The sequence below is a fragment of the Bactrocera neohumeralis genome, chromosome 4, assembly GCF_024586455.1.
Source record: "Bactrocera neohumeralis isolate Rockhampton chromosome 4, APGP_CSIRO_Bneo_wtdbg2-racon-allhic-juicebox.fasta_v2, whole genome shotgun sequence".
NCBI lineage: Eukaryota > Metazoa > Arthropoda > Insecta > Diptera > Tephritidae > Bactrocera > Bactrocera neohumeralis.
The window spans coordinates 63,984,528-64,012,270 of NC_065921.1; the positions used below are offsets into that span (position 1 = coordinate 63,984,528).

The 27,743-nt window shown below is 37.0% G+C and overlaps 1 protein-coding gene across 1 annotated transcript in view; it reads right to left on the reverse strand.

Moving 5' to 3' along the window:
- Nucleotides 1–27,743, reverse strand: part of LOC126756229 (mucin-19) — a 535,736-nt gene that overhangs the window by 330,557 nt on the left and 177,436 nt on the right. The window contains 1 exon segment of the mRNA XM_050469149.1: nt 12,323–12,360. The gene's annotated coding sequence lies outside the window, so the exon portion shown is untranslated.

Here is a 27,743-nt window from a genome sequence, read left to right on the forward strand (position 1 = left end):
TTGCAGAGCTGTCATACTTCCGCTCTCATACATAGACATTCTCTCACACATTGTTAGCTACTTTCCTTATTATCGCGAAATAGTCGAATTCATTTTACTTTCTTCTTCTCTTTTGCTTTCCCACTCACTATTTTTCATCAGCTAATAATTTTTCCTATCATTTCATATTTTACTGCACTTTGCTTTATGTGTCTCCTCTACCATTTATCGCTTTGTCTAGCTAACTGTACTGATATTTATTTCTCTTTCCGTATCTCACGAGCGGTGACCTTCAAATGCTATAAATCTTTTGACGTTGCTATTTTTCACGAACTTGGTTCTGCCTTTTTGATATCTTGACATTTCATTTCACTTGGTCATATCAATAGTTCTGTTAGTTCCTGTTGATTTTTTGGTCTTTTGTGGTTAAAATAATGTGTCCAGTAGGAAATTTTACTAAACAGTTGATAAATATGTATTTCAAATCTTTATTATATAAAGTCGAAAGTAATTTGTTGGAATCTTACTCAAGCTTTCCAGTGTCAAAGGTTCTAAAGCAGTTGCTCCGTTAGTAAGTATTCGCTAAAATGAGAATTGCTTACTTTAACAAAAGTTTACCACTTTATGGTCACATCGATGTTGATAAAGTTCGAGCTGTTTCGCTCTGTAATATCAGAAAACAGCTTCCACAAACCGGTGATTACTTTCCGTTAGTTCAAAATAAAAAATTTAAATATTTCACTGACAGAAAGAATTTAAAACAGGAAGAAAGAAAACCTCTATGTTTAAAATAGACATGTAAAAGTTCAAAAAAATATTTCCTCTTGGAAGACTAACCTTTAAAAATTAAAAAAAAAACGCCTCTGATAAGGTGAGTGTGAGGTTATAACCTCAGTTTTTACTTAACCTATTGTAGAATAAACGTAAGTCTAAAATGTAAGGTTAAGTGCTTCATATCGGGTGATTTTTTAAGAGCTTGATAACTTTTTTAAAAAAAAAACGCATAAAATTTGCAAAATCTCATCGGTTCTTTATTTGAAACGTTAGATTGGTTCATGACAGGTGGTCCAGAAAGTCCAATTTTGGGCAACTTTTTCGAGCATTTCGGCCGGAATAGCCCGAATTTCTTCGCAAATGTTGTCTTCCAAAGCTGGAATAGTTGCTGGCTTATTTTTGTAGACTTTAGACTTGACGTAGCCCCACAAAAAATAGTCTAAAGGCGTTAAATCGCATGATCTTGGTGGCCAAGTGCCCATGCATCCCGAAAAATGCACTGTTTGGTGTGGTTTGTACGCTGGTGGAATCATTGGACCGTATTTTTTCAAAGATGCTGTTGGACGCAACGTTACGGTGAATGGCGATCGCTATCGTTCGATGCTAACAAACTTTTTGTTGCCAAAAATGGAAGAACTGAACTTGGTTGACATGTGGTTTCAACAAGATGGCGCTACATGCCACACAGCTCGCGATTCTATGGCCATTTTGAGGGAAAACTTCGGAGAACAATTCATCTCAAGAAATGGACCCGTAAGTTGGCCACCAAGATCATGCGATTTAACGCCTTTAGACTATTTTTTTGTGGGGCTACGTCAAGTCTAAAGTCTACATAAGCCAGCAACTATTCCAGCTTTGGAAGACAACATTTCGAAAAATTCGGGCTATGAGGCCGAAATGCTCGAAAAAGTTGCCCAAAATTGGACTTTCGAATGGAACCCAAGACGCAGCCGCGGTCAACATTTAAATGAAATTATCTTCAAAAAGTAAATGTCATGAACCAATCTAACGTTTCAAATAAAGAACCGATGAGATTTTGCAAATTTTATGCGTTTTTTTTTTAAAAAAAGTTATCAAGCTCTTAAAAATCACCCGATATTATTAGAGAACTTAGTCCTTCCTGTTCCCTTTCACCAATAATTTGCATTTCAATTAGAAATAAAGGAGGTATGAGTTGAGTCTCAAAAACCCAAATAATGTGGTAATCTAGTCTCTCTACAAAGATGAGGTTAGAAGAGACCATTAACAAATACAATAGACCTTGTGATGCAAATTAATACTTGTGGAATTCTCAGTTTGTATTCTTACTTTATTAGACAATGCAGTCTCTTTATCTCGGAACAACGGGTAGATGTTTTAAAAAAAGACGTTACTTAAGAGACATATCACTACACCTTTTTCATTTACTATAAGTCCCTAAAACCTCAATATCTTGTATCTCAAACAGTTCCCAACTTTTACTTTTATGTCGGGTAGTTGGAGAATACCGACCTATCTTAGATAGCTTTCTCCCGCATCTCCAGACTCTGACTCTTGGATTCCAACTAAACACCGTTCCCGTGATACTATCAAGATTCCCTTTCCAAATTGAAATTTTCAAGTGGCTTTTTCTCTGCTTTATGTATCTCAGAATCGGTTTGTCTTTTTTAGTATCTAAGGAGAAGTCCTTGAAAAATGTCTCACATGTCACTCAGTTTTTTCTGCAAATTTGTGCGTTCGCTACGCTCATATCATTATGCCGCTGCTGATTTCACTAGTTTCCTGTGGCATTTATGTGAAGTCGAAAAAAGTCAGGCAGTCCAAAAAAAGACACGTCACGGCATATTGGCGCCTTAAATATCATAGAAATGAAAATGAAAATCTACAAATACTAGCAAACACGCGCGTATTAGACAATTGAGTGGGTGGTAAGCGCAAAAGACAGAGATAGAGATACTTAACATATATGAAGGAAGAGCGGTTAAGCACGAAGATAGTGGTTTTCGCACGGAATGCCACAACCCCCCGGACATAAGTAAGTAGTTCTTAGTGAAGCCGGAGTTCTGCCGCGAAAATTTGTGCGAGAGTGAGTGTGTGTCATTGTCCTCGGTTACTTGAGGTTATTGACGATATAGCGTTACGGGGTCACAAACGCAGCCAGAAGCGATGTGGGTCGGCCATTTGCCAGGCGCCAGTAAAGTTGTAAAATCCGAAAATGGCAAATAAAAACGGCAAAAGTCAAAGCACGAAAGATGAAGGACGAACGAAAAGTGAAAAGCGTAACACATAACTGTATAAATATATGCTACATTGTTGAGAAAAAAGAAATGTTGGCGAGCAAAACAACAATTGCATGTTGTTATTGATAAACAACAACAATAATGATAACAATAACATCAATGAAGCAGTGAATCGCGTGATAACTGTTAAACTAACAGCAATAACTGTAACTAGGATAATGACAAACAAACGGAACGGCATGTGGATTAACACATACAAACGAACCACTCTAAATATTGAGTGTAGCGGAGCGGCAGTGAGTGAATAAGTGAGTGAGAGCGCCTCTTGGTAGGCGAAAGAAGGCGTAGAAGTTATATTACAACGGAAATGTTAATAAATTTATATGTTTGTCGATATTAGAGATATAAAGGAACGAGTGTGAGTGACTGTTTTTTTGTTTGAGTGATTAATCGCAAGTGTGAGTAGCGGTGTGTGAGTTGAACCTGTGCTTTTCAATCTCTGACAGCCTAGTAATAGTTGTCAAATTTATTTCATAGTATTGACAATCGTATTAACCTACACCAAATGCGGTTTCAAGCTTTGTTGCTGCACACAAATTGCTTCCTTTTATTTGCGGCAATAAAAATAGTTTAGTCAATGAGTTGTTGGCAAATCACAAATATTATTTATTGCTTCGCCCTCGCAATGCGGTGAGTAATTGTGGCGAATGGTGTGATATTGTTGCCAAAGTGGCGCCTTGACTGATGACGCAGTTGCTTTCATTTATCTATTTTTCTATTGATTTTCGCTCTGGAGAGAGTATGTACTAGCGAGTATTTGTCATCATGAGTAAATTCAAAACAGAGAGAAGCAATAATTTTGCTGCAACGACAACGAAAGAGGACAACTATTGAGCTGACTTGGTGAAATGTCGCAATTCTGCAGGTACATAGATTCGGAAAAAATGGACCTTAGTGAACATAAACTTGGACTTACTGCTAATAGTATTAAAAGGAAAGATCGTATCAATATTATGGGAAATACCTAGGAAATTGAGTTTAGTATGTCGCTTATTTCCATATGGGACAGGTGGGACTTCGAATGAAATGTTAGCCAATTTTTATCAAAATAGAGAAGCTTACAAAACCATTCCCTCCTTGGCTTCATTTATATGTGAGACTAGTACTGGACATGTTAATTCCGATTGATTTATAGCAATTCAGAAATAATTATTTTTTACTTTCAATCTTGCAGCCTTTACTCAGGTATTCGACACAATGGTCTTAAAGTTAGTTTAAGATTTCTTCAACTTCGAAGCTAATATGAGTATCTGTCCATACCGAAATCGTTTGATTCTGTACGGTTGAAAAACTTGCCTTATTGTTAACGAACTCAGAGCGGGTGAAGAAGCCTTGACCACTCGTTGTCTGGGTTAGAACCTTACGTTAGTTCAGAGAGCATCACCCATATTTATATGGTACCAAAAGTATTATTTATATATTTTGAGAAGCGTATTACAAAACAACTGGGACTAAAAGCCTCCTACTCTATTATGTCCTCTCTGAACTACCCTGTGTTGCTGATGAAGCTAATCAGTAAAATAAGTTTTATTTTATTCGATTGTCTATTTAGTATCTAATGTGGCCATATATATTAGGGTGCAGCGATTTTATTAATTTTTGATTTCTGTTATGGTATACCTGTAGAAAGTTGCTGTTTTAGGTAAAAATTAAACACAAGAAAAATCAGTAATCTCATGCTATGTTTGGAGGTGCCCCCAACGACTTGAAGTTTTGAAAATTTCTGTCAAATGCTCATAAATTCGCAAACATTTTGTATTTTTATTTAATGATCTTAAAACATATATTTGACTTTCTAACCATATTATATTAACATAGTACGTTCCGCACTTTAATTTCACATTCCTAATTCCACACTCCAAAACTTCACACATTCCGTATGTTATGCTAATTTTCCCAGGCACTCCCTTTCCACAGTCCCAGGCCATCAATATCCTAATAACGGTATATTTAAGTAAGCAACTGACTACGATCTTTCAATTTTGTACAGTCTTAAGTTTGAACTTCAAAACTTTGAAGTCGAATAAAGTGGTTTGATTTAAAAAAAAGTAAAAAAAACCTAAGTTGATACACATATTCTTTAGTCGCGCGCTTACCACAGTTCACTTCCTCGCCGTTCATTTATTTCTTACATAAAATTTTAGCTGGAATCGGAATATTTACTGTAAGTAGTATTTTTCTTGTACATTTGATGCTTGTAGCTTAGATTATAACTGTAATTAGTACTTATTACTTGTCTTGGTTGTAGAAATACAAGTATGTCTCAAGTTAAAACACGACAAACGACGAGGTGCCCTGACTTTGGTTTACTGGAGAAGTTGCCTGTTTCTCACTTACCTATATATAATGATCTGATGAAATGTTATCTGTTCATAAAATATGAATTAAAGACCGTTAAAACAACAAAGGAGCAAACAGTTCTTGAAATATCTGAAATATTAGCGGGTGAAGTTCTAAAAATATGGCAAAAATCTTCCCTGCCAACTGTAAGTGTAAAAAGAATTTTAGAATTGAGTCGTTCCTACCACGACAAATAATCAAACCATATTAAGGCCGTCAAACTAACATAAAATTCCAAGAAAAGACTAGAATATTTATATCCAATTTAGTCCCATAGATTATTTGATATCTACATCTGCAAGTGCAAAGATATCAGGAATTGTTGCTGTTTAAAAGGGTGTCGTTTTGCCAAGGAGGAAGTAAGTTTTCTACCCCACCAAAGATCAACCAGAAAAATGGTGATAGGCGGTGTCGATATAGTTTCAACTGTGAATAATAAGAAAAAACAGGATAGAAAAGAAAAAAGTTTATCGCGTAACACACAGTCACACGATTTTGTCCAGCCGTGTTATTCTCGTTCTTTGGCTGATGGTTTTTCATTTGAAAGCAGCAGCTCATGTGATAGTTTTTTCGTGCAATCTAGTCCTAACCAAACAGAACCACAACAGGGCAAGGGAAAATTATCACCACATCTGAAAAAAAGAGATTAAATTTACCGTCATTAGCCCTTGCATGTAATCGTACTGGAGTCTCCGAAATAGCCGCTGCAATTATAGCTTCTTCTATCTTAAAAGACGTTGGTATTATTTTGACGAACGATTCCGGTAGTGTCATTGATCGTTCAAAGTTGCGCCGTGAAAGAACTAAGGTCAGATCAACTTTACAAGAAGCGGACTGCAATAAAATAGTTCGTGGGTTGTATTTTGATTGAAGGAAGGATAAGACTTTGGTTCGTATTAATAAAGAAGAGAGATTTTACAGAAACCGGAGATAGAAGATCATTATGTGATTTTATCGGAACCAGGAAGCGCCTATTTTTGGTTATGTCATCTGTGAGTCGGGGTCTGCTAAAAATATTAAGGACGCTATATTATTATATTTGAAATCGAAGTCGGTAAATGTGAGTGAATCAGCTTGTTGGTGTTATTCGTCTGATAGAGGAGGCCATTACAGTGGTTTATCTGTCAATTGCATTCTTTTATTACATTTAGATGGAAAAACTATAGGACCTATAGAGAATGCTCGAAGACTTCGAACGTTTGAAGTACTTACATTCATATTCGCTCTGGCTAGTTCATCTGCTTCTTAGTTACCAGGAATATCACTAAATTCAAAAATCTGCGGAATAGGGTAGGAACGAGAACTTGGTAAGTATCTCAGTGTTGTCTGGCTTCGCTGTCTGTTGCTAACAGAACAAAGCTCGCCTTAAAAGTTTATTGTGCTCAGTAAGACAGAACTTGAATGAAATTAGGCAAGGATAATAGTTTTGTCCGAAGTTGCCAGAAACATGAAGAATCAACATAGCACTTTTTTTTTAACGGTGCCTCTTTGCAAAATTAAAGCTAACTTAGCAAAATTGTTTCGGCCTACAAACAATTTGCCAGTAATTAAAGGCTCATTTCATTGTATAAGTATCCAAATATTTATCAGAAATCATTCGGGTCTGAGATGACCTATAATACCCTTCAAATATAGGTAAGCTACTTTCACATCCCTGTGTTCCCGATACAAAAAAATATATACAGAATTTCAGAAGAATTTGTTGGAAGTATCTTAATACCATATGAGTACTCTCGATATTTTTGTAATATGTGATTATGCTGCTGACGAGTGTGGCTTCATATACTACTTTTTGGGCATTTCTGCTTTGCAGTGTTACCTTGATCAGAGGAAGCTTTTTTATGAGCACAGTTGATTTTATGGTTCGTCCTAGCATAGAATCTTGTCTCTGCTTTCTCCACTTTAAATATCTTTCAAACAAGTGATACTTTTTAATCTGAATTCTACTTGCAGGAATACCAGGAACTATGTTCATGATATGTCATACATTTTTTGAGTTGGTTTCAGCAGATGAAGTTACAACATTTTTCCATCTTTCTGCTAATTTGTATTCCATCCACAAAAATGATTGAAGCCAAGTTTTGATACCTTGTTCTGATGTGATCTGTATTCAAAGAGGGCGTTCTGTATCAACCGGAATAGAAGGAGTAAGACCTGGACTATAAAATGGCCGGGGCAAAATTTCTTTTACACTGTTTTTCAAATAGCTTTTAGCCGGTTTTGTAACATGAGGCCGAGCATAGCAAGGAGGAAATTAACATGTCTGGTCGCACGTTTAGAAGTTTTTCGGTAATAGCTCGCTTTCATTTGATGAATTGTCGATAGTGTTTCCCGTTAATGGGTTTTCTCGTTTTTAGAAGCTCATAAGACAGTATGCCTTTCAGAAACCAAGTACCAAGTACAGAGAATTAGCTTGGCGTCAAGGATATTCAGCTTTGTCATTAATTTGGATGTGCAAATCAAATAAGGTTTTTTGCATTTGGGGTTTTCGAAATGAATTCGTTTTTAATACGAGTTACAATCCGATGTAAAGATAATTTGTTTTTGTAGCGTTTAAACAATATTTTTCTCCTCAAACGCAAAATCGTTTGTCGACATATATTGGTTTCAAATCATACGACATCCCTTTTTTCTTTTGAATGTATTCATCTGTTTTGGTAATCTTCATTGAGTATTGTTTTCAGTATTTTCTCTTAAATTTTTTGATCACAGTCCCTTAGGAAAAGGTTTTCAAAATAATCCGTAGCACATTTCCCGCAAACCATAATTCATAGAAAAATAATGCTCTAATATGCACATATATGGTACCTCAGTACAAAAATAGTATACCCCGTTGGGCTGTTGAAGCTCATATTGTCTGCGCAAGAAATTGAATATAACTATTCTGCAACATAACGGCAACATAGCGCTGCATAAATCATAAATAGTCAGCTGATATCGGATCAGTGAAGCTGGGTGGGCGCGGAAATGTGAAGATAACTCACGTTGCATGCGAATTGAAGGCAGCTTTATGGTTGCAACATTGCTGCAAGCAAGTGAAAGTGAGGCAACATAACGGTGTAAGCAGTGAACAATGAACCGTTGTGGTGGTAAAGGGGAACGACCGGAAGGCAGGTGGGTATGGCGACTACGGCTACAACGGAGGAACGATAAAATCAACGCAGCGGCAAGCGTATGTAAATTGAAAGATTGTGAATTGCAAAAGGCGCCACACAGCGCTACACATTTTACAGTTAGTCAGGTCTAAGCAAAAAGGAAAGTAAAGGTGGCAAGCATTTTATGCGCAACTTAAAGGAGACATTATTGCAACAGCGAGCGAAAAGAAATAAAAAACGACGAAGAAAGAAAGTAACGCAACAATAACAATAACAACAACTAACAACAATAAATCCGTAATATCAACAACAGCTGCTGCTTTAATGTAATCAACACCAACGCCGCTGACTGCACAGACTAAGCAACAACATAACAACAACAACAAACAATATGACTATGAAACAACATAAGAGCAGCGGCGAATAAACGGAAACTAAGCAGGAAGGCTAGGGGAGATAGCGATGCTGCATGCAACACTAGTATGCAACATGAAACTCAATAAGCAACAAGCTGTAATGAAGGAAAGAAAGTCAGAGAAGGGCGGCGAGCATGTGTCACGAGGGAAGTGCCTCTTAGTTGGCGGAAAAGTCAGTCGCTATGCGAGCAGCGAGTGGCATGTTGCAAGCAGCGCCGAGCGTAAGTGGCGGAAGGAAACTTGATAGTGATAAGCTTAGAGCGCCAACAATAACAATAACACTAACACAACGCGGCGTAGATCAAGTGACACGGAAAGCGCTAGCTTAACAACAACAACAACAAGAGCTGCAAGCTAGACGCCAAGCCAGACACATTAACGGTGATAACAATAAAAGCGGCTAGTATTAAAACTAGCATTGTAATGAAAATAAATCAAGCGTTAGCACGTGGGGGGAAGGATGTGGCGCAAGCGTTGATAAGCAAACACTTGTGTGGCTTTTTCGCTGCTGCGCCTCCGGCAGGCGTTTGAAAGGATGCGTCCATGTGTGTATAAGATGAAGGGAAAGCATGCGCTCGAGTTAAGCTCAAGTAAGAGGTTTACTGGTAAGTTAGTTGTATATTTACTTGCAATCTTAAATTTAATTAGAATGATAAGAGAGAGAGAGAGAAAGAGCGAGAGAGAAATATGCTGAAGGACTGAGCTGGGGAAGCTGTCAGAAACAAAAATGGGGTTAACTAAATTTTCGCACAGAAAAACATTCTTAAAGAGGTGAATTATCAGCATTTAACTACCTGAAACTTATATCCGGTTGTTGACAAGATTTTTGGGGCCAAGATATCAATATTATCGGCGTTGGCCAGCAGCTGTATTATAGAAGATTCACCTGCTCGATTTAGCTGAACAGCTCGAATTATTATCTCCAGAAGAAGGAATCTCCTTGTCTGAAACTTGGCTTGGCATGGAACGGCTCAGAGAGATTCCTTCAGATCCTGATGGAGCTTTTGACGTTGCTCAACGTCAGCTTACACAGGCGTATTAGCTATGCCGGGATACTAAGTTCAAGCATAGCGTAGAAGTAGTATGTATCGATCTTATTATCACGGGTCTTTTCCAAGACTTGGCGCATGGTGAAAATATGTTCGTTTGTAGATTTTCAATATAAAACCACGCATGGTGAATGTCTTATCTTAATAGTAGATTTCCTACGTCTAATGCTACACAGACAAAGTGTAATCAATTGACGGTATGTTTCAGTATTTCAAACGCTACGCTCGATAGGATCTTGAATGCCATATATATTAAGGTGACCTAACAAAAGGTGATTGGTGCAGATTGTGGAGTCCGACCAAATTTTGCAAAAAAGATGATTGTTAGCTCTTCGCCGCTGTGTTTGAATGGCACGGCCGGTAATCCATCGTCCCATGACGCTTTGTTATTCTTCGAACTGAATGCGTTATTCAAAGAAAATAGTTACCACCCTAAGAATAGCAGCATTTTAGCAGGCTAATGGCCAAATTCGGAGGACTTCTACATCAGAAACGGAAGCTTCTGATGTCGACTATTCCGAATGTCTTGCTCTACGGAGCAGAAATTCGGGTGGACTCCCTGAGGAAAATTAACCTACGTAAAGCACTAGAAAAAGTTTATCGTACAGTTGCTCTAAGGATAGTTTCGACAAACTCGTTGGGAACAAGAACGTCATGGTGGATGGACATCTTCAAAGTTTAAAAGAGTGGTCCTGTAGGAAACATGGCGAGGTGGGATTACTATGCAGATGCCATCCAGACGCGAGTATTTTATGTATAAAGTATCTGCATAAAATGAGAAACGTTGAAGTGCCGTCATAAATGTACATATATATGTACAACGATGTAATCGAAGACGACGTAGAACATATATTTCTTTATGGAACGTCACCCTGAAGAAATGCGAAAGTGGTTCAAGGTTGGGTGGCGGTTCCTCGAATTGAATTTTGTAGTGGCCAACAAGCTCCACATAGAATTGCTGTTACGAGACTATGTCGATGCAGAAGGCAATTTTCTTATCCTGGACTGGAAAAGCGATTTTGCATGTCTGCTGAGCTGCTGAGCTGCTTGAACGCTACAAAAATGTAGTTTTGCACTGAATTATGATTGGTGGAAGGAGATGTATCCGTTATGACCGCACTAAATGCAAAAATCATATGCAAAACCTGGCCAATCAACCAAATCCAAATCGGTAGCCAAGGAAAAAATTCTTAACGCGAAGATAATGCCCTTTAATTTGTGGGGTCAAAAGAGCGTGCTGTATTACGAACTCCTAAAAGCGAGTGAAACCTTTAACTAGGAACATCGCTGAGAAGAACTCATCAAATTGAAGTGAGCAAAAACGGCCGAAATTAAGACTAGACGAGGCAATAATTTTCGATCATGACAACGCCTGGCCTGATCTGGCAAGACCAGTTAAATACTAATTGGAAAACAATGGCTAGGAAGTTTTGCCAAAAAAGTATCCAGAAATTAAATATTTAATTATTCATCAATATTTATTTTTTCGGTTTCAAAGTAATCCCCTTCAGATATAATACACTTATGCCAAAGATTTTTTCAGTTTTCCAAACATTTTTCATAAACTCTTTTGGGATGGCTTTCAGCGAATTTTGTTTTATCTCTTCGATCGACTTGTTTATATACTAACCTCATAAGCCCATGTCCCATCGGCGGTTATAATGCTCTCCATGAAAAGGAAAGGGACCTGTTTATGGTATTATTTTTGAAAAAAATTCAGTTTTATCGGAACGAATCAAGCAAGAACGCGTCTCATACCCAAAATATTCATAAGAATCATTTAAACGGACTCGCTCTCTAACATTTGCCTGACGATTTTCAAGCGCCATATCCTTCCCTTATTGAATATTTTCATGTATTGTCGAAGGAAGTACAGGAATACAATTCCCGGGTACTTTTTTGTCACAATATAGTTCAGTCTTTGCCTCTATGACTACAATGTGTTTTGGTCGATGCAGAACACCTTCAGAGAAAAACGGTGCACAACAGCTATAATTCGCTTGATTCATACTATACCTAGTCTTCAAGTCGCCGCAGTTCTTTTGTTATGAAATTTGCAAATTTTCAGATAAATTGGAAATGTTAAAGCTTCAGACGGGCAGTAATTTGAAAATCCTATTGTACATGTTTTTCTTAAATAACCGTTCCGATTTAATAACGAATAAGTTAGACCAATATAACGAATATATAATAACAAAGTGAACTGGGAATATATATTTTACAAGTAAGATGAAGAATAGAGAGTATTTCAAATACTTTCAGCGAAATTTCTACACAGTGTAGCTCGGTAACACATAAACCAATCTATAAATCTGACAGCACAAACATTCTATATCTTAAATTAAAAAAGTATCAACATCTACGAAATTACTTTCAATATTTGTACTTACACACAAATGTTTTGAAGCTTAGACGAGGTCTAAAATACCTAAAATAGAGAAAAATATATGATATTATAGAAAGTCGCTATGGTCATATTATAAAAGACTTCAAATTATTTTTCATAATACATATTACATATGAGATTGTATCAGGTAATAGTTAAAGATATAGAAAGTATAAGTGGAACTAGAAGTTATCTTGAACCACCAACTACCAAATTCAAAAAAGAAGATTATATTCAATATCTGAATAAAAAATATTAGTAATATTTTATATTTTTGTTAATTATTTTTTTAGAAGTTTCATGATCTCAAGCAAAAGGTGTCAAATTTTGCTTTTTATCAGCCATATTTATAAGCCATTTTTTTACCATTATGTTTTAAATATAATAAATATAAACCACTTAATAACTGTAGTATTTCATTGTAAGTCTTTAGATTAACCTTATCAAGGAGTTAACTAAGAGTGGCACCTCTCTCTCTCTCTCAACATTTATACTGTTTTACGCTTTTTTGGATCAGTGATTTGCATTTTGAAGTCCGATAGGAGTGGCAATCCTTTTCCAGTATAAACAATAATGTGATCATTTAATTTGCATTAAGTTGATTTTAAAAATTTTGTTAAACTTTCATTAAATATTTTTACAATAATTCAATTGTGTGTATGTGGCAACATTCCAAAATAAATATTTTTAAGGTTTGTATATATTTTGAAAAAAAAATTTATAAAATAAGAGGTCTTTTTAATTTTAAGTTTAATTTCTAAATGTGAAATTTTAAAAGATGGTGGCAACACGGTTTCAAAAATTTACTACAATTAAATTTTCTCTGCGATGTAAACTGAATTATTCAGTTTTTGGTTTTTAATTTATATTAAACATTTTTAAAATCAATTAATACGTCGCATATGGCAACATTCTTGAATAAGTATTTTATATGTTCATATGATTTTTGAATAAAAATTTTTAAATACGATTTTTTTTCAATTTTCAGTTTAATACCTCTTTTGAAATTCGTTAACAGTGGCAACCCCGTTTTGTAAATTCAATACAATTCAATCTTCTTAACAAACTAAGTTGAATTGTAAAGTTGTATTAACTTTTTATTTTATTTATTAAACTTTTTTTACAATTGGGAACACATATGGCAACATTCTTAAAAAATATTTTTTATAATTAATTTTTTTTCTTAAACATTTAAAGAAATCCATTTCAAATCCGAAATTTATTTCAAAGTCTATTTAACTGCAAAACACAGCGGATTTTTATACAAAATATAATTTAGTATAGCATAGCCTTAGGCGCATTCCAATTTCTTCTAAAAATAAATTACTTTGTTTAAGAGCATATTAATGCTGCTAGCGTTAAATGCTCAAATTAAGTGCCAATACGTTGATGGATAACTGTGGCCACTTTTGAGCATGTGTGCGTGTAGGAATATATACATATACATATGTATGTATTTGTGCGGTAGATAGTGCCCTAAATAAGTGCCACCCATGCAAACTCTTCTTATGGGCGCAACTGCGAATGTATGTGAGCGCATTACCAGCCCACACACACCTGCACACATACATGCCGGATCACATTAACGCTTTTAGTGTTGCCATATTCTGCATACGGTATGTGTGTGTGTATTGGTGCGTCAGGTCGCGTCACGTTGCCTGTTATGTAGCAGCTTAAAATTCCATTGGAAATTCAGCTTTGCCTGCTGCAACTATAACACACACACACACACTGGTACACCCACTAGGGTACTTGCGTCTAGTTTTCAAATTGCATTAAACCTAACGGTCCGCCTGCAACTGCTAATGTGCAGCTCATCAACAAATACTCAAGCACTCACACACTGAAATCGCCCCTGCCACCTCGGCGTAATGAGCGTGCTACACATTAAATGCCATCAGCGCTATGCATGCAACAACAACAGTAACAACAAGTCATAGCAACAACATTAGCCGGCAGCAACGGCAAACTGTTACTGATGAGAATTACGTGTGTTAAATGCTAGACACATCTCCTTAAATGTTGCATGCATATGTGAATGTATGTATGTGTGTGAGTGTGCTGTGTGTGACGGCGCTTCAATTTAATGAGCGAAATGAAGTACTTCAGCCACCAGCAGACGCTAAAATGTATGCATGTTGCAAATAAGTGCGGCAGCCACGCGCACCAATACAGCTGCAGGCACTCATATAGATACAGCGGCGGCATGGATATCTCACACTCTCCCTTTCAATAAAATCTTCAAATTTTTAAGTTTCTCTCTTTCATTTTATTGTTGTTGTGTGGGTTGCCCAAAAATGCAGATCCCTTGTGAGTGTAACATCTGGGATGAAAACTATCTGATCTTTGATATCTCGATTCCCAGACAAAACAGACAGCTCAATTTGACCTAATGTGCATGACTTCTTCTTTTTATTCTTTACTGGCGTATACACTACTTACGCGGTTATAGCCAAGTTAACAACACCGCGCCAGTCGTTTCCTATTTTCGCTATTTCTGGAGTGGAGGTCTTTCTCTTCCTCTGCTTCCAAGAGCGAGTACTAAATCGAAAATCTTCAAAGCTGGAGTGTTCTCCTCCGCTGTCTTCGCTTAACTATGTCAATATCGTTGTATATCTCGTACAACTCACTCCGGATGCCATTGAGTGAGCCTCCACACTATATAGCAGAATGCTCTTGAAGTCCAACGCTGAATCACTATCACAAACAGGTGCTATTTTAGACTGAGTAGGCATTAAAAAGTGAGAGGCCTTTTCAAAATAATTCAAATGACTTCAGTCTACGGTATTCAGTCTCGCACCATCACTTGAATGTTTGTTTTCCCACTATTTACTCAGATAGAATTCACAGTTGTTATAGACCTCGGTTCTTTGCAGACTCTATTTTAAGAAGCACTTAGAACTTTCTCTAAATCTAATCCAATCTAAGTATTTCTGTGGAACTTATGTGGATCCAGATTTATTGTGATTTTATTTAAATTTAAGGTCCTGGAAGAGTACTATCCGATCCTTATTCTCTGGCTTCCCAGTCAAATCAGATGGTACAACTCGACTTAATGTTCACGGTTTTAGACTTCAGGATTCAGTCAGGCATAAATATACATACATAAATATCAGAAACCTGTAGGATTCTTTTCAACACTATTTATTCATATAGAATCCGCAGTGGTCTCTACAGACCTTAGGTCTTTGCGGACTATCCTGAGTATAATACTTCCTTCTTTGCATCTAATCCAACCATAGCTTATATAGATGTAAGCCATCACAAGCGTCGTTCTTCTATTCAGGTAGGAGGTCGCAAGATTACTTAGATAATTTCTGTGGAATCATCATCATCTCATCAGAAACAGTTTAAGCATAGATGTTAGAATTTAATTTGACCTAACCAGTTCTAGATAATAGCTTCATAACATACTTTTCGCTGTTCTGAATATGATCCAACTTTAACTTACCTAAAGTATAAATAGATTCCACATAATATCTACTTCAATTGATCCTTCTGATTATAAATAACCCACAACTTAAAAAATCGAACTGAAGAGATTTCACATTTGGATTGTGTGTAACTTGTCTTTGTAAATTTCAGGCTAAGATCAAACTCTCTGTAGCCAATCAAAACTTTAATCTCACCTACTTTGACACCGAAAAAGTTGCCCACTCTTTTAAAGTGCCTTGTATCGCTCGTTTTATAGTACAGATAAAAATATAGTATAGTTAGCAAGGTAGGTAGAGAGGTAGTCTGACGACGTTGTGTGAAGCTACAGCGATTAAAAACTCCTTACTATATTACCTTCTCTCTGAACCACTCCGTGTTTCCGATGAAGTTCATTAATACAAAATATTTTATCTGTGCAACCTCCGAAATATTGTCGAAATTCCTCAACCGATAGTTGCATTTTTCCCTATACATAGTAAATCTTTACATTTTTATAGAAGATATTTTATAGTTTCCTCTTCTTATACCTCTTGATAGCTTCTATGACAGTCATTATATGCTGTACCCAGTCTGCTGGCATATATGACAAAGTAGAGTTTTTATGCCATCAAATTTAGAGCTCTTAAGTCATTCGTTTTAAATTTGAAAAGTCGGCATGTGCGGCCCATATTGATGTAGATATTTACTTCAACGAGACTCAGATATATTCCTAACAGATTTGTCGATTAAATATATACAAGCAGATAGAAGCATATAAATTCCCTGTCCATGTGCTTCACAGTTACCAGCGTTATTATTATGCCCTCATATCCATTGCAGCTTAATCGTCAATTAGGCCGTTAGAACCCCTAAGGGATCAAGGCATTCTTTCATTATTATTGACGAAACCCTAAGAGACTTTAGTGATCTCAAAGTGGCTTGGCTATATGTATATATAAATATATTCCTTTTTGTAAGCACACTCCTTATTTGAACAAGAAGGCTTTCTTTAATTGCTATGAACTACGATGAATGACACTGCAGTGGTCTTGTAGAGCAAAGCCGATTTTGATATCTAATTTTGCCGAAAACTCACAACCTTGCACTTGATTATCTAGTTTGGACCCATCCGTGTAAATGTTTATCCCTGAACTCCTGTTCACTCCTCCCACATATTATGCAAATAACAAAATAAACACTGAAGGCATACTTCTAATACTTTATGGGTTAGGAAATCTGAACATTACATACCGTGAGACCTTGTGCTTCATAAAAATTCGAAAGACCTAAACAAATTTCCACTAATTAATATTCAGTGGTGAAACTGATCTCACTTCCTATCTAAATCAGGCTCTACAGTTTCGAAAATAGCTTCAAGCTCTAACGGTGGAATTTATTGGCTAGCTTGTGGTAAGAACCGATTATAATTAAACTCGGTACTGGCAACTTCAAATCTCATCAAATTTGCTTAGCAATTACACTATACTGTTTGTTACTATTTTATAGCCCGATCGGCGCTTAAAAGTATGCTGTAAGAAATACAAATAAACCAAATCTTACAAATAAATATAATCACAACATAAACTTCATAAACACATTTAAGATAATTAATGAATTGAATTAATAAAAAGACGAAAAATTTAAAATCATTACAACAACGCTTTTGCATACGCAACAAAATCGAAAACCGTTTTACAAAAAAAAAAAATAGCTTAATTAAGCCATTTTAAATAGTTCAGCTTATTGTTAAATATATGCTTAATGAATTATTTAATTACGCTTGTGTCAATTACATTAGTTGCATTCATCAAAGTAGTTAATCAAAGAGCGCCCCTTAAAGTATATAAAGCTTTTAGGACGTCATTACTTTGAGGAATCAACAATCAATCGCACTTTATAAAAATGTATTTACATTAATATGTGTGAATGCCAAATGTTTATTAAGGCTTAATTAAAAATTAAAGTGCCGGAAAGTATGCTTTGGTTTGCAATTATTGCTCAGATTTAAAAAAGCTTAATGATTACAATCAAAGAAAACAGGAAAATGCACGAAATGTTTTTAATTATGCCAGGTAATTAAATGTTGTAAGTTGAAACACCTAACGGTATCCTAAAGTTATTAAAAAAAACAATATTATACATTGCATACTTTTCAGTGATTTCTTTTTAATATCAGTTACATATTTTTTTAGTGAAGTGTGAGTTTGTATTCTGTTCAAAAGTATACTTTAATAATTAAAAACTGTGAATATTTATTATGTATTTAAAATGTTTTTAATTTCGATTTCAAATTAAACTTATTTTGAATGCAGAGTCAGTGAAATGCGAGTTATTCGAATTCTAAATTCTTCTGCAGAGCCGCTCCAATATATTCGATTTAAGGGTTCAATTTTAGCGCATGTTCAGTAGAGTTGCGGCTGCGAACGGGCGTCGGTCTTGAAACAATCGTCTTGATATATAAATGTGTACAAAACCTTATACTACTCGCCTAGCGAGGTTGTACACTGGTTTACGACCCGCCAAGTAGAAATTACTTTCAATGGAAAAGATACAACAGCCTCGGCTGAAAAATGACAACTGCACCCGCCACAACGTCAAAATTGTTCTTGCCGATGGTGGGCAAAGGAAGCCATCTTTGGCACAAAAGTTGGAATATTCAGCCTCCATGGCGTAACTTTACAAATACAGCTGCAAGCGAATGGATGGCGGGTCCGATTCTCCAATCGATGACGATGGAATAGATCTTCCATTGTCCGACTATTATGCGATTCGAAAAGCCATGAATTATCGGCTGAGCTGTTTAAATACGGGGGCCAAAAATTGACGAGATGCATGCAACAGCTTCTTTGTAAAATATGGATAGATGAAAGCAAGCCCGACGAATGGAACCTAAGTGTACTTTGCTCAATCCACAAAATATTAGACTCGACAATCTTCGCCAATTACCGTGGAATAAGCCTCCGAACTGCCTCTATGCCGCTATGTCTGTATCCCCGCAAAGCTAATTTGGCTGTGTTGCAGGTTGAGCACCCCCAGAAGCTCCTTTAAGATCGGCAAGGACCTCTCCGAGTCGTTTGATACCAAGCTAGGTTTCAGATAGTAGACTCCCTGTCATGTGACTTTTTCAATCTGTTGCCGAAGAAAATAATACTCTGTACTATAGCTCTGCAGTTAAATAGAGAAAAGTGTACAGTTGCTCGGGCACATCGATGGTATTGATATTATTGGCGTGAACAACCGCGCCGTTAGCCGAGCTTTCTCCAGACTGTTTGAAGAAACAAAGCGTACGGATCTGGTAGCATTCCGCTATATGGTGCGGAGGGTTGGACAATGACATCATCTGATAATCCGGCCTTAGGAGTGTCGAAAGAAAGGTTTTGTGTAAGATTTATAGTCCTTTGCGCATTGGCAACAGCAAGTACCGAAGTCGATTGAAAGATGAGCTGTACGAGATATACGATGAAAGACAGCGGCTGCGCTGACTAATAAATAATGAATGATGACCAATGACAATTGAATTGGGACTTGTGATTACTATCTAATAACTAGTGCATAATACTAGTGACGGAGTGCTATTGACTTATGGCAAAGGAATAACGAATGACTGTATCCGAATTACTTATAGTTAATAAATGACGGATTCCAAATGATTAATAACTAATAATTAAAGATTAGCGATTGATTAGTTATGATTTGTAACTAAATAGTCAGTAGTAAATAATCGGTGATCCATCGGAGTCAAAGCCAACAAAGCCTAATAACAAAATACAGACAATTTATATAATTATCTCTGGATTAAATCGCTTTAAATTTTTAGTTAAATCATTAAGTTTTATAAGAAAAATCAACGACAGTATTTGCCTTCGTATGCGTATTCGTAATGACTTAATTTCTACTTGCCACATGTACTTACATACTTAAGCATGCCACGCTGTGCGTGCAACAGACGATAGTGTGATGAAATGTGGCAACTTAAATGGCATTTCACCTACTTAAAAGCGCGGCAAAGTAGTAAAAAGCCTCGAGGGCACACATCGCGTCGCCAACTTACACGAGTAGCATTGTAAAGTTGCAGGCGGGAAAATGCATAATGAAGGAAATGAAAAAAACTGTGTAGAAAGCATGTTACCATGATGTTGCAAGTAAGGCAGCTGGCACTTAAGCTGTGGTAGTTTTACGCATGTAATTGTTGTTCTGCCTCAAAAGCGAGCGCGGAGCTTGTTGTTGCCGCTGCAGCCACAAATAGGCATATGTATGCCAACTGCTTGCAACAAACGTTGGTGAGCGTGGCAATGTTGCGGTTTCGAGTGGCTTGCGGCAATTCGGTCGTTGGAGGTGCAACAGAACTTAAAAGCAAAAAAAAAAATAAATAAGTGTGGAGGGTGAGAACTAACCTAGCAAAATAAAAAAAAAATTAATTCTTACAGCAAAGTCATTGGTGGAATTTATGCTTTTCAGTGGCAGCAAATTTGTTGTTTTTCTTACCAAGAACCCATTTGGTGTTGCTTATGCCAAATATAAGATTTGCTGAGCTTTCTTTAATACTCAGATAGTAAAAAAATATTACAACAACAACATCATATGACACTTTTATGTGAAAAATTAAATTAAAATTTATGTTGCCACCAAAGGTAACTTAAATGCAGCGTTTGAGGCATGCCACAGCACGACTATCGTCAGAAACAGTAATGTGTACCGCATTCGTGTTGCAAATATATAGCCAAAAGTGGCGGTAACAAGACACGCCTACAGCCATAACAACAACTGCGCTACCATGCAGCTTGCCACTTGCCCTGCAGCTTGTTGCAGTGCAGTTTTATGGCGCGCAAAGCGCTCATCACACACATACAAACAGATAACCGTGTTTCGGCAATAAAATTTCATGCACATATATGTATGTAAGTGTGTAAATGCAATATGCAACAAGCTGTGGCAAACTGCTGCATCCATGTCATGTCATATCACTTTCATGCAACACATTGCGGCAGCAAATCGTAAAAGTTTGCTTTCTTCAAAATTTGATGTTGCAAGCAACAAATCATCTTTATGTTCGTGCTGCCACGCTCCACCTCCTGCTGCCTCACTTTTTATCAAGAAAAATTTTAAAAGGCATGCGCTTTTTTTGAGTTTCTTTCTGTTGTCATTCACTTTAAGTAACAATTTTAAGTTAGTTGTACTTTCTTAACGCTTCCACTGCCGTTTGGCTGCGCCATCTTGCCACATAATCTTAACAAGTTACCCCGTTCTGCCTGCTCATCCGCTGCACCTGCTTTAACTTTACTAAAGTAAGTGCTTTTTATGTTGCTTGCCACACTTTCTGTTGCACGAAATGAAAAATCATGTAATTTTTGTGTATATGCTGCATGTGCCACATGCCACATATTGCTTACTGCCTGCACAGACAACAAATGCATGTCTCGCTACAAACAAAACCAACAGTTGGGTAAGTACAACAACACCTCGTAAACTGTCTGTTGCATGAAAGAAGTGACTTGCCACAGTCAACTGCAGCTCAATCACATACCCAGCTTTTTTAACTTTGGATGTGGTTATTGTGAGTGTGCATTTTACTTTGTTAGCTGTCAGGAGGTAGATGAAAAAGAAACAATGCAAAGCTTGGTGTAAGAAAATAATCGGAACTATCGGTCCAGGGCTTTTTGACGAGGTTTCGGAGGTTACACAGATACATTTTTCTGTACCGTTAAACTTCATCAAAAACACGGGGTGGTTCAGACTAGAGCCATAAGAATAAGGGGACTTCATCATCATTAGACATCCACTCGACCTATCTTACTCTAAGTAAAAGTTTGGTAGAAATAATACATTTAAACATTGGATCACAGAAGTATATTTTTCAGAATTCATCGAAATCGAAAAATCTTCCTCAGCAAAAATTTTTCTAACACAATATTTCTAGTGAAATGTTGGATCATCTTTCTTATGGACTAGAACAGTAGATGCGAGTGATGAATCATTTACAGCTTTACGCACGTTGAATCGGTCATACGAAGTTACATAACAGGAGGTTTCGGAAGTTTTTCACTAAAAAAGAAAATGCAGTCAATCAATGTTCACTAAGTAATTTCGTTCGATGATAACTGCTGATCTTATGGAATTTCTTTGCACTTAACCGCTTTACCGTTATATGAAGGGAGGTACTTTTTTCAAAAGCCTGGTTTGACAGACCACGTGCGAGTCGTGTGTTGGAAATCTCATCATGGAAAGACTTACGCCTGAACAACATTTACAAATCGTTCTACTTTATAACGAAAATTCACGTTCTGTAAAGAATGAGTTTCGCGCGCTTCGCTCAACTTATGGTCAGCATAATCGGTCTACTGAGCGTACTATGTATTCATTATTTGATTTCAAAAAGACGATGTCACTTCCCACACATCGCATCAATTAATGGGTTTATTGAGAGAACAATTCGGTGAGCTTTCACGCTTTGAGCCGCTCGGTTGGCCAACAAGATCGTGTGATATCACACCGTTGGACTCTTTCCTGTCGGAGTGTGTAAAATCTAAGGAGTATACGGACAATACCGCTCCGATTTGGTCTTGGATTAAAACATCACGCATCTCATTCGCCAGTTATCAGTCGAAATAAAGGAGATAATTTTCAAAAAGTAAATACCAATGAATGTTCTTTCGAATGATAATAAACATTCCCCATTAAATTTGACGTTTTTGTGTTTATAAATGTAATGAACCTTAAGATCACCCTTTATTTGAGTAGTTAATATAGTTAGGCTTGTTTGTAAAAAATGTTCTTATTTTTTTTGTAATAGTTTTTGTTTGGTGCTCTATCGAAAATGGAAGATCGAAGAGAAAGGGTAAAAATGCAGTTTAAAGATTTGTGGGATGTGTAAAGAAAAGATTTGTTGATTGAATGCCAATCGAAAAACTTCGTTCCGATAATTACAATCTTGGGGACGCACCACGGTCTGGAAGAGCTCTGGAAGCAGATGTGGATAAAATAAAGTCATTGGTCGATACAAATGATAAAATTTGTCTAATACATAAAGCGTCTAAAATTAATTTCGAAGCTTAACATATGGGTTCCTCAAGTTAATACAGAACAGAATTTGCTTTGTCGCATTAACGACTGTGATTTTCTTATTCAACGTCAAAGAAGTGATCCAATTTTTGAGCGCATTGTTACTGGCTATGAAAAGTGGATTGTATATAAGAAAAAGCCTGCGAAGCTCTATTAGAAAACCACGGGAATATAAAAATGCAACTGTATTTACGGATAGCCAGGCGGCGCTCCTGGCCTTGTCTTCACGCATGACAAATTCCAGCGTAGTTAACAACAGCAAGAGAGCACTAAGCTCAATACAAGACAAGCTCCAACTCAACTTGATCTGGGTTCCCGGCCACAGAAACATTTTCGGTAACGAAAAAGCAGACGAGTTGGCAAAGGCAGGAGCTTTCCTCAACGAATCCGAGGTGGAGCTAATACCAAGCCCGCTAGGATCGATCAAAGGAGAGATCAATAGACAATTTCAACAAGTTGCAAATAACAGATGGAAAAACATTACAAAATGCGTCATAACTAAAAAATTATGACCAATATATGTCAGGAAAAGAACCAACGACTTACTAAATAGGTCAAGAAAAAGTATTTACAAAGTAACAGCTACCACAACAGGGCACTGGCCATTTGGGGAACACGCATCCAAAATGGGTATGCCCTACAACGACATCTGCCGTGGCTGCGGAGTAGCAGGGAACAAGGAAACAATCTACCACTTTCTCTGCGAATGCCCAGCTCTAGCACAGATCCGACACAAAACACTTGGAATCCATCAAGCACCAAACCTTGGATGGATTTTCACTAAAAGCATATCGGACATAAGTAGTTTCATCGAAACCTCAAAATGGTTTGAGAAAGGAAGTGAAACGTAATAACAGATACAGGAGGTTCTACGAACAGTGTATCAAAATGGCACATCAAGTGCTAATTGAGCCCGATAGGAGCCAACAGAATCTCCAGAAATCGTTCGCACTATTATTTGTTTCCGTCTGTAAAAACAAATAAAAACAACAATAAAAAAATTTAAAAATAAAATAGCAAATAAAAAATAAAAAAAAAATGAAAATAGATTAAAAACAAAAAAAAGGTTTTGAATGGGAGAACCATCCCCTCAAATTCGGGACGTCAAAACCATTTGTACCAGTGTTTGCCTGCAAGGATATACAATTTTATAAGCATAATCTCAATCTCTTGTCCGAAATATAGCAAAAGGTATTGAACCAAAGTGAAAATACATAATTTCGTAAAATATTTTACATAATAAAACGATCGTGTTTGAAATGCACTAACAAAATGAGATTTCTCCGTGAACGATCCAATATTTTAAAATTTGTTCACAACTCCCTGTCTGTTTCTGTTTCCACTTTTTGATCGGATGTAGTCCACATTTACGATACCAGTATATTTTTTAGACAATTACAAAGAAAAGTATTATATATCTTTAAATGAAACTAAGTTCTAATCAATTTTAGTTATAAGAAATGAGATCGGGTAAAATTTTACTAAGTTTAACATGAAGTTTGTAAGCCCCAGAAAAAAGGTCGGGCACCCTATCTGTTTGATTGTACGTCTGTCTGCATATACGCGAGCCAGTACCGCAAATTTTTAAAATATCGATATGCAATTCTTCTCTTGTTCTTTTCTCCCCCAGAAGCTGCTCATTTTTCGGAACCGCCGATATTGGACCACGATAGGAAGCCGAACGTTTGGAATCGAGTGTTTGTATGAAAATTCATTTAAAAAGATATCTTCAAGAAATTTGGTCTAAAACAAAACTAAATAATAAAGGCATGAGTTACGGAATCCCGAAACTGCAATAATAAGACCTCAAAAGTCACAGGAGTATGAAGATCAAATTATTTACAACCCCAAATAGTACAATGAAAATTCATCTATATAAAATATTATCATAGAAAAAATTGTAATGTATTTGATCATATTTAAAATAGTTTAAAATATACTACATATTACTTATTTTTCCGAGGCTGTTGGTAGTTTTTCATTGGTAGAGGTTTTTACGTGTCGGGGAGCCCAGCGCACAACCCTATGTAGGGGATGTTTCGCCTTTTCACTTTAGCTCGCCTTCGAACGGATGTTCTTAGGCCACCCAGAGGATACTTGGTCAAAGACCGGAAGTCGTGAGTTGCTTGAGCCATGTGTAAAAGAATCGTTTCTGGCCACTCCTAAGTGAATGGCGATCAGAGAACTTTCCTCACTTGCGTGAACTTCTACACATGACTCCATCCTCCAAACATGACTCCATCCTTTCTCGACGAACAAAACCAAACTCTATATATTCCCGTCCTGCTATATGGTGCAGAGGCCTGGACGGTGACAACAACTGATGAGTCGACGTTGCGAGTTTTCAAGAGAAAAGTTCTGCGAAAGATTTATGGTCCTTTGCGCGTTGGCCGTGGCGAATATCGCATTCGATGGAACGATGAGCTGTACGAGATATACGACGACATTGACATAGTTCAGCGAATTAAAAGACAGCGGCTACGCTGGCTAGGTCATGTTGTCCGGATGGACGAAAACACTCCAGCTCTGAAAGTATTCGACGTAGTACCCGCCGGGGGAAGCAGAGGAAAAGGAAGACCTCCACTCCGTTGGAAGGACCAAGTGGAGAAGGACCTGGCTTTGCTTGGAATATCCAATTGGCGCCACGTAGCGAAAAGAAGAAACGACTGGCGCGCTGTTGTTAACTCGGCTATAATCGCGTAAGCGGCATCTACGCCAATTTAGAAGAAGAAGATATATTACTTAAACTGCAGAGTGAGATAAACTTTAAAAATAATACTTAATAATGAAAATGAAAATTCCGCGTCCGACTCTGTGGTCCCAACGCCTTATAATAAGATGAAGAAACTTCAGGATGTAAAAAATGGATTGAGTCTAGGTAACGACACTTTCTAAAGATTAAAAATGCAGATACAAAAGGGGTAAGTATTATGACTATTTTCGGGATACCGAAATTTTAATAAAGAAATGCCGAAAACGCTGAAATCAGTAAAAGACAATATTATCGAAAAAATGGGCTTAAAAATGTTTTAATCTAAATTCTAGGAACACTCATAGCAAGAGAGACTGTATTATCCGATAGATGCAGACACAAAAGTGGTTTTGAGATGCCGAAGTTTTGACAATGAAATTACCAAAAAATACAGATAAAAGGGGATAACCTAAATACTAGGACAATTTTCGGGTTCCCGAAATTTTAATGAAGAAATCCCGAAAAAACTGCGAAAAGACTGGCTATTTATGTATATAGTGTTCCTTTCAAAATACGAAAAAGAGTTTTCGGGATTCAGTTGCCTTAACAACTACGGGATTCGCAACAGTTCGACAGTAGTAACTATCAACGACAAATTGCCGCCCTCATACCGCTACATGTATTATAAGGTCGGTTTATACATACATATATGTATACCTACCTGATGGCACATATTAACGTATTAGTATTTTCTCATATGGCCTTTGCCATGCAATTAAAAGCAACAAAAAGTGCACGCGGCCATTTGCAGGGGACTTTTAATACAATTTCTGGTGTAAACCAATGCTTACGTAAGCACGGTTGGTGGGCCATTCCAAAAACAATAAATTTTTTATTACCGTCATTAACCTGTGCCACCAACAGGCTAATAGTGCTCTGCATATACATACATGCATATGTGTATGCATGAGATTTTCCTTAGTCAATGATGTGGTGACCAAAAGAGTCAACCAAGCCGTCAGTCAGTCACTCGGTCTGCAAGTCAGTCATTCGGTCCGCAAGCTGGTCTGCTAGTCAGTCAGTAGTGCGGCAGTAATCAATATTTGTTGCACCTTCACCAGCCAATGCAATTAAGTGACGCTGCAGCGGCAACAACAACAAAACAGTTTTCAGCGTTTTCTTGCCCACACACCTATGCACACAAACATATGTACATACGAACACTGCTACTTTTTAAATTTTTTCTTGCAAATAATTTTCACTTTTCTTTGTTTTTCACTTGCAACTGCAACAATTTCCGTTTATATAACACCGTGGTTGTATGTATGTCAGCAGGCACAAACACATATTATCATGTTCATACATATATTATGTACATATGTAATAATGCCTGCTTTTTATGTTGCAATTTGTGGCGATTTTATCTGCTTGCCTCCGCCTCTCTTGCGCTTTGTGGCCGCCCGCTCGCCTCTCTGGCTTTGGGGTTTTCATCGCTTTCTTTTGCTTTTTCTGCGCTTGCCGGCACACCAGCCGCGTCAGCAGCTTGTCATAATTTCATAACAGCGAGTCTCGGTGCTTGATTGCTGATCGATTCCGTAAACGACTTGCCAACGACCAGTCGACTATGTCGGCAACAACAACAAAAACTGCAACAAGAGATTAGTGCAGCAAGAAGCAGCATTGCATGACCATTACAACAGCAAAAACAACGCTGACGATTACTCCCCTTTCACTCATCGCGCGCACGCCAGCGCTGTGTTGCACAATGCTCTTGTTGTTGTCATGTAATTTTTTGTTGTAGCGGGACTGCATTTTTTATAAAGCAATCTTTATTGTTGTTGTACCAATGGCATTTTTTTCTGGTTTTGAATGTTTTTGTTGTTGTATGTGTATGTTGTTGTAATTTTTTTATTGCTTCTTGTTGGCATTTGTTGTTTGATTTTGTTAGCGCCACAAAAGAATTAAAGTCCGCAAAATAATTACGCCTGTAAACATTGCCATAATAGTAAAGTAGCAACAACAACATCGACAGTTGCAGCTAAAGCGAAAATACTAGTGTTGAACGCAAGCATCGGCACTCAGGTAGATGAGCAGCATTATTGCTGACTCTTGCTTGCCATTTTGATTATTGTTGTTGCTGCTTTAAAAAGTTTATATTTTCTTTGGAAATTATTAATGTTATTGAAGTGGGGATATAACAAGATTAAATGACGCAATATTCAAGAAAATCGAAGACTTTTCTTTGGCAACTAACTTATCG